Source organism: Marmota marmota, unplaced genomic scaffold (genome assembly GCF_001458135.2).
Source record: "Marmota marmota marmota unplaced genomic scaffold, marMar, whole genome shotgun sequence".
Taxonomy (NCBI): Eukaryota; Metazoa; Chordata; class Mammalia; order Rodentia; family Sciuridae; genus Marmota; species Marmota marmota.
Window position 1 is genome coordinate 15167488 of NW_025999925.1, and position 7786 is coordinate 15175273.

Genomic DNA, 7786 nt, shown 5'->3' on the forward strand with positions numbered 1-7786 from the left:
CCTCTGCGCCTCCCCCACCCCGCCCCGCATTACCATATGGAGGCCGAGTCCCTGCGAATCACAGCAGCAGCGGGCGGTATTTGAATAAGCCCCGCAACCCGAGCAGACCCCAACTCCCCCGCAAGCTGCATGTCCAGCACCAAAGGCCAACACTTTGGCCAGTAGCTGGCAGCGACCGACACCTCCCTAAAGTGCCCTGCGTGCGCAGGGGAGAGGGCCAGATAAGGGTGCTGGGCCTCCCACTTGCTACTTTTATATTAACTTGACTGATAGAATCAGACAATAAATTAGAAAAGAGAGAGGGAGAGAAAAGAAGAGAGGAGAGGAAAAGAAAGGAGGAGTGGCACTGTAGAGGTGAGAGGGAAGACAGGAGAGAAAAGAAAAGGGAGCGAGAGAGTGAAATGGGGACGAGGTGGGAAATGATGGGAGGAAGAGAAATACCTAAATATCTGAATCTGGACTTTTTAAGCTAAAAATATCACCTCACTGAACTTCACAACTCCAATTAGAGGAGTCGGTCCCTCCACGTCACCCAATGATTAGTTTGCCATCTCAATCAGAAATAATTATTTAGAACTGTGTAACAGACATAGAACTTCTAACAGAAAGGAGCTAATTTTATGAAACGAAGCAAAAGGCATGACATTCAAAAATGATATTGGCCACCTCCCGTTAAAAATTAAGGATTGCCTTTAAAGACTTAGACTTATGCAGGAATGTCCTCAGAAATAGTTAAATAGAGGCCCAGAATCCAGAAAATAAAAATGTATTCCAATATAGTGTGGACATTGAGATTTCCACACCCCCCCCCCAGTTTGATATGTTATGCTTTTCCTCTTTACGAATTTATTACTTTTACCAAAAATACACGTAAAGTGGGGGTCTTTAAAAAATTACTGCAAATTTTTGACTGAACATATTATTTTAAACGTTAACTTAAATACATAGGCAGTTCTATTTTGCATAACAAGAGCTTATGAATTTAGCGTGTTCAGTGTCATCTCCTCCTCCCCATCTTCGAATCATAGCACTCATTTCCCTATACAAAACAATCAAAATCATAATAAAATTTCCAGTCATCTATAGAATGTATCCATTATAAATATCCCTCTCGGTATTCATAAGCCAAACGCCCTCCTTTTGAAACACACAAAAAGAACGCCACTGATTAATAATCTCTTATGCGGCATACTGAGGCCAAAAGAAGGGAGCCGCAGGACGCCAAACAAGTATCAATACCTAGAATTTTAATACAGATTCCAAAGAGTTGCTGACCGCTAGATTTCTTCCAAAGGGGATTAATACTTGGAGAGCAATGCTTTGGGGGAAGACCACCACATTCCAATTGCTGACTCCTCCCTGGTTCAGGGAGGGGGCTGCAGTCACAGTTAACCCGACATCTCAGCCCGCATACGTGTGTACAAGATGGTATGTATCTTACGCATGCACCCAGGCCCCGGTTTCTATCTTTTTTCTTCTTTTATTTATTTTTACATTTTGGGGGCAAGAATATTGAAAACAATCCACCCTTACTGTGACTAGCTCCCATGAAGCTAGGATTTCAACCTCTATTTTTTTATTTTTAAAGCCAATGTAGAACCCAAGTCGAATTCCCCAGCTCGGGGGTTTACCAGGATGTGCTCATTACCCCACCGTCGCCCGTGGCACGTGAAGAGAAAAGAGGGAGAGAGGTTTCCCGCTAAAGAAGCCGGTTTTGAGCCGCTTCCGTCGGGGACAGCGTTTCTCCCCAACAGAAGCGCCTCTCTCTCTCGCCCTCCGAAGGCACTCCCTTAGGCCGACTAATGTCGCTGCGGTCGTGGCCAGGTGAGCAAGGGCACAATTCCTAGAAGGTGGGTGGAGGGAACGGCCCTGACTCCTGAGCTCTAGTGGGTCATGAACCCACCCGGCGCGGTGTGCTGAGTGGTGCGGGGGGCCAGAGCGGGGCTCCTGGCTCCAGCCAGCGGGGAAACAGCGACACCTACTGGCTTCATGTGCACCGCGCCTGGGCCGTCGGGGGCGACCCTGGGCGGCAGATGCCAGGCCATACAGACCTGGGAGGCTGTGGGGACCTGTGCCCAAGGCTCTCAGGACCTACCCAGGCTTTGCTCGCCCCAGAAAAGGCAAAGCGTCAAATTTTAGGAACTCCCTAAAGGGAACTGTACAATGGGGCTGAACATAATGCGCACACACATGCCATCTAGCTGTGTGGGGGGGGTCCTTTCTTCAGAATTGGAGAAACCTACAGATGCAGTTGGCCACTATCCCTTGGTTGTATGAGACCCTTGCATAAGTTGGAGATCTGATTTCCTTGGGTTCACGACCCAGGCCTCTTCACCACCATCCCATGGCAGCACTTACTAAAGACGCTATCTTCACAAATGTCGAGGGCACCAGGCTTGCGAATTGGTTGAGTCCTCCCACGGGCCAGTTTAGGGCACTTTTAGCATTTCTCACTACCTCCAGGGATTGGGATTTGGCAGCTATTCTTTAAGAATTATGATCTCATTAATTACTCATAAAGTAAAGGCAGATTTGGAGTGTTGGGGATATTTTCGAGACCTAACTCTCTCTCTCTCTCTCTCTCTCTCTCTCTCTCTCTCTCTCTCTGTGTGTGTGTGTGTGTGTGTATGATATATATCAAAGTGTATTTTCTAACTATTTATCAATTGTGTATGTACACATACCCATATCCTACTGAATGCCTTTCCTATAGGAGAGGGTTAGAAAGAATGATAGACAAGTCCTGGGGAAAACCTAGCAAGGATGAGGATGGAAAGAAACCAATTCGTGTATTCCAGATTTACTTAGTTTTCTGAGTCTTATCTGTAAAAACAAATGGTCATTTTATATGAAAGAAGATGTCTTGTAGGTGGTCCTAGTATGAGTTGGAGAAGAGAGGGACGTCTCACGTTCCCTGAGTCCCCTATTATACCTTTTCCTGTGCCAATCTCTGAGGCTTGCTTAGGCCTCAGAAACCTGCTTGAGTGATTCTGATATTAAATTGCTCAAATATTAAAACATTCCTTCCCCTCAAAAGATTGGAGTATTTGGATTAGTCTGAATTCTTTAGATTTCCATTTAAAATATTACTCATTAATAAATCCCAGAATTTAGGAAAAAAGCAACTTTTCATTCAAAGTTCAAGAGTTCATCTTGGAAATATTTTACTTAGCTTTAGATACTGTTGGAACTAGATTCTAAAGTGTTTTGAGTAGGAGTGTGTGGGGGAAAACCTTATTAGGACTAAATTTTTGTTTTCCTTCTCTACAATTGCATAAGTCTACTAATTGTATTTTATTTAAATAAAATTGGAAGCTCTTAGTGACCCTAAAAGTCAAGAGTTTTATATCATTGCTCTTCCTCTTTTATTGCTAAAAAAAATACCTCTAAAAGGCTCAAGAAGTCTGTTCCTCAATCCAGCTTCATATGTATTTTTTCTTTTAAAAAAATTCCTGCTAGTGGATCCAAATGTGTTCTGATAATACATGAATTCATATCCTAGGACAGACCCTTAGCAGTTTCTATGATGGGTAAATAAACCTGTAGTACTAATAATGAATAAAATTGGCATTTATTTTGATGACTTTTGTACCCCACTGCATATCATAGTCAACTTTCTCCTTGAAAAATGAAAACCTTCATAGGAAAGGAAAATTATTACAGAAAAACTAAATTACACTGGGCATGCAACAAGCAGCCATCAACCAAACCCATTTCAAAGGTTTATTTGAATATTGAAAGCATCTTGAAAAATGTTGAATTTTTCCTTTCCTTTTGAATTTTTGGAATACATTTTTATTTGTCATTCCAAAATCTTAGCTAGAATGATTTCTCATGGTTTGACTTTAAAAATTGTTGATTTGACATTTGGCATTAAAGAATATAGAAAGTAGAATTTGTGTATCAAAAATGGCGGAATCTCTCTGCATGCTAATCACTCCCAAAGCATTAGTGTTCTAAGCCCTTGTTAAAGCAATGTTCTTGATTTAGAATATAAAATTAGGTCAGTGGAATGGTTTCTTATTTCACCAAAAAAAAAATGAGTATATATTCTCTACATAAATATGAGTATATAGAGAGAATATATGGTTACTATAGTAATTGAGTGTGTGAAATAAGGATGGAAACAAGGCTTTTCGGTCTAATTAGGTCTCCTTTGACATTAAAATCTTTTAATTTCTCTTATTTAGCAAGATAATTTTAAAATTAAAACAGGTTGAACTGTCATTAGACTACATCTGAGTCCTTTGTCACACCTTCCCTCCCTGGGTCTGGGCTTGCTGTGGAGGGTGTGTGTACTTCCTTTCCTGCTTGTTGAGTAGCATGAAGGAAGGAAGGGATACAAGAAAGGGAATATTGATCAGAAAGGCACATGATTGTGTGTGAAAATGAGATGGATAAATCTGAAACCTGACTACATCCCCAGTTAGGTGGTTGTCCAGGGAGGGAACACTAGTGTATGGACGCTTGCAGTCTGGTTGAAGGAAGCTTTTGGGGGGAGGAGACAGACTCCCTGTCTTTGGAGTGGCCTCCTTTTTAGCCTCTGTGAAATCTGCAGAGGCTTACTGATGTTTGACTTCAGGGAGTAGAGCTCCAAGGACACCTGTGTGCATCTGAAGAGAGAGAGAGGGGGGGGGGAGGGGAGGGGAGGGAGAAGGGAGGAGTGGAAGACATTTTATTTTAAAAAATTTGAAAAATATTTGTCCTAAAATCCTTCCATGACATCAGTTGGGACCAGGCACCAAGGTCACTAACATGTCCAGGTTCACTCACAGACAGCGGCAACATTATTGCTTTTGATGGTACGAATATGGCTTCTTTCGTTTCTCTGGCTCTTTATGAATACTTTTGAGTGGGGCGAGGCTCTCGCTTCTCCCTCCTCCCTTCTTGATCACGGAAAACAAAACCATTCTACCACTAGAGCCATCTGCCGCAGGTGTAATGGATGGCAGGGGGCCGACCTAACTACACTTCAGTCTCTTCTAGGTCGACACCGCTCTGCACCAAACAAATGAGTCCTGTTTCGCCACTAGGGTGCCGAGGTGGATGGTGGATTCTGGCCCCCGCCTTTGGCAACGTTCAGCGCTTAGAAACCAGAGCCAGCTGACAACACACGAAACACACAGGCACAGAGAAAACGCCCAGCCAACTCATGTTCCTTCTGCCCCCCTCCCTCTGTTCTCTGTACACATGGAGGACACGTACACAGCCTTTACACTTTTAAAAGCCCTGTGACTCCCTCTGAATTCTTGGTAACTTACGACAGCCTTACTCTTTGCACATAGCCCTCCCGCCCCGTGTGTGTGTGTGTGTGTGTGTGTGTGTGTGTGCATGCGCGCGCGCGTGTGTGAGCGCAGGGGGGGGGGTCGCACAAATGTGCGTGTGTGTTTAAAACGCTTATTGGTAGGTCAGCAGCAGCTGATCAGACATGGTAATCCAATAATCTTTTCTACTACATGCAATTTTTCATTAAAGTCAATGTTTTTAAAGGGGGGAAAGGTTGGGGGGGCTATCAATTTTCTGTGCAAATTTAGGCCCCTAGTTCAGGTTCCAGGGCAGAGTTGCGAAGCCTCCACCTTGCCAAACTTTCCCTTTTCGAGATTTGAAAGAGGTGCACGTTCTCACTTCATGACCGAGTAGGAGCTATTTGCACGCGGATGTGTAAGGAGGAGAGCTGTGGAACTCTGAGCAAGGAGAGGGAAATCAGAGAGCGAGAAGCCCCAGAAGTCGCTTGTTCAGGACTCTGAAGGCACAAGCTGTCTAAGGCACCAGCCGGAGGTTCAGATTCCCAGGCGTATAGCATCGTCTCCACCCAACACTGTCCCCACTGACCCTTGGGCTGGAGCTCTCCTCCCACCCGCACCCCATTCACATTTTCCTCACGATTTGAGTACGCGGGGTAGCGGTCTCGGCTTTGGGCGAGGACGGAACCCTGCCAGGTATCGAACTCCGCGGGCCCTCAGTGTACTTACCTCCAGCGAGGCCCTGGCAAATCGTGGCCCAGAAGCATCAAGTTTCTTCTCTCAGACGTAGTGCCAGATTTCCCTCCTGCTTTCCGCTCCTCTCGGCGTCTCTCTCTCTCTCTCTCTCTCTCTCTCTCTCTCTCTCTATTACTTGTGACTTTTAGAAGCAAAAGCTTGCTCATTCAGAGAGGAGAGGGAGGAGAGAAAGAGAGGGATGGGAGGAGGGAGGAGAGAAAGGGGAGAGAGAGAAGAGTGTGAGAGAGAAGGGGGATGGAGGATGAAGGGGAGGTGGAGAATCTGAAGGTTGTGCGGGCGTCGGTAGAGAGGAGGAGGAGGGATGGGAGGGGTAGGGTGGAGTAACCGTAGATCTGCTGGGATGGGACCGCGAGGAATAAATTGCTCCCCACCCAGCTGCAGTGCGACGCCCCCTGCGTCCCGGGGGAGCCCGTGCGTCAGCTCGCGGCTGGCCAAGGCGGGGCGGTACAAAAGCTAACGCTGCGGGACCCCTTTCGTGGGCTTCTTCCCCGGCAGACCCAGTGCTGGAGCCCGCTCCACGCGCGAGCTCAAACCGAACAGGGCACTTCGCCCAACAAGGTTGCTGTCTAGGGGTTCTGAGCTCTACGGAACTTTGATTTCATTCCCGGGAGCCTGGCCATCCTCTCCAGCATCAGACAAGCGCGGGAGGCCCGCACAGCTTCTGCGCGTCCTCACCCTGGCCGCAGGCCACCCTCAGCCTTAGCCCCTGGTGCTGGCGCCGCTCACCAGCGGCTTCCCTACTGCCCAGGTTCAGCCAGAGCCCAGCGTCTCAGTTCACATTGGGACACCCTCACCCAGCTTCTTTTTATGGAATTCTCTGTGTGTGTGTGTGTGTGTATGCGCGCGTGTGCAGAGCGCACGCTCCAGGCAAGAAAGAAGGTAAAATCCGGCACGAAAAAGTAGCTTCGGTCTCCTGCAGCTTGATCAACGACCAAGTCCTATCATATCCAGTATTTGAAATTACATTTCGAAGTAAGGACCAAGGCGAGAGCTCACCGGATCATTTCAACTGAATTTCTGGGCAGCAAGGATTATTTATTTTTGTTAAGTATGACGGAAATAGGCTAAATAATAAAGAAAAAATAGTAGCAGAGAAGTAAGGGGGGCATTTTAGCAATGATAGGGAACCCAAAGTGGTTGGAATGATTTCTTGAACAAGAGCATCTACTATGAATGAAGGTGGACGCCTCAGACTCACACAAAACCGCTTCAATACGTGACGGGATTAAAAATAGGAGCATGCTTTTCGACGTAGAAGACCCATTAGTTCTCTGTTAAATGCATTAAACCAGCCCCCCTGGAATGATTACATGGCAGTCTTTAATGTACAAACACGGACACTACAGAGGGTTCATATAACCCATATAAAACTCTCTGCGTAAACACACACACACATTTAGGAAGAGAAAAACTTTGAACATCAGTATCTAAGAGTATATATTTCTCAAACAACTATCCCTAAATATAGCAAATTTCCTCTGCTTTTCCTTGCTAGCCTGAAGGTGCAACATGGTAGTTATATAGTAGGCTACTAGACTCCACATAATTCTGCTTACATTCATCCAGAATGGCACGTCAAAAATGCCAAAGGGGGAAGGGAACCTTGAGGGGCGTGGAAAAGAAGGCTTTTATTAACAATTATGTTCTCCCAAAGCAGTTTAATTTAAATAATAGCAATGATGTCACGGTAACCATCTCCTTTCTTCGACTCCAGTGAGACCACAGACGGTTTGGTGAACTAGGAATTGGTATATTTAGTTAAGGGATTATTATTGCTGTACAGTTAT

At 45.6% G+C, this 7786-nt stretch overlaps 1 long non-coding RNA gene across 1 annotated transcript in view; it reads right to left on the bottom strand.

Moving 5' to 3' along the window:
* The window catches only part of LOC107152392, a 22313-nt gene extending 14782 nt beyond the window's left edge, over positions 1-7531 (bottom strand). Inside the window, exon 1 of the long non-coding RNA XR_001504780.2 lies at positions 5973-7531. This is a non-coding gene — a long non-coding RNA (uncharacterized LOC107152392). The remainder of the gene's footprint in view (positions 1-5972) is intronic.
* Positions 7532-7786: the final 255 nt, after the last annotated feature.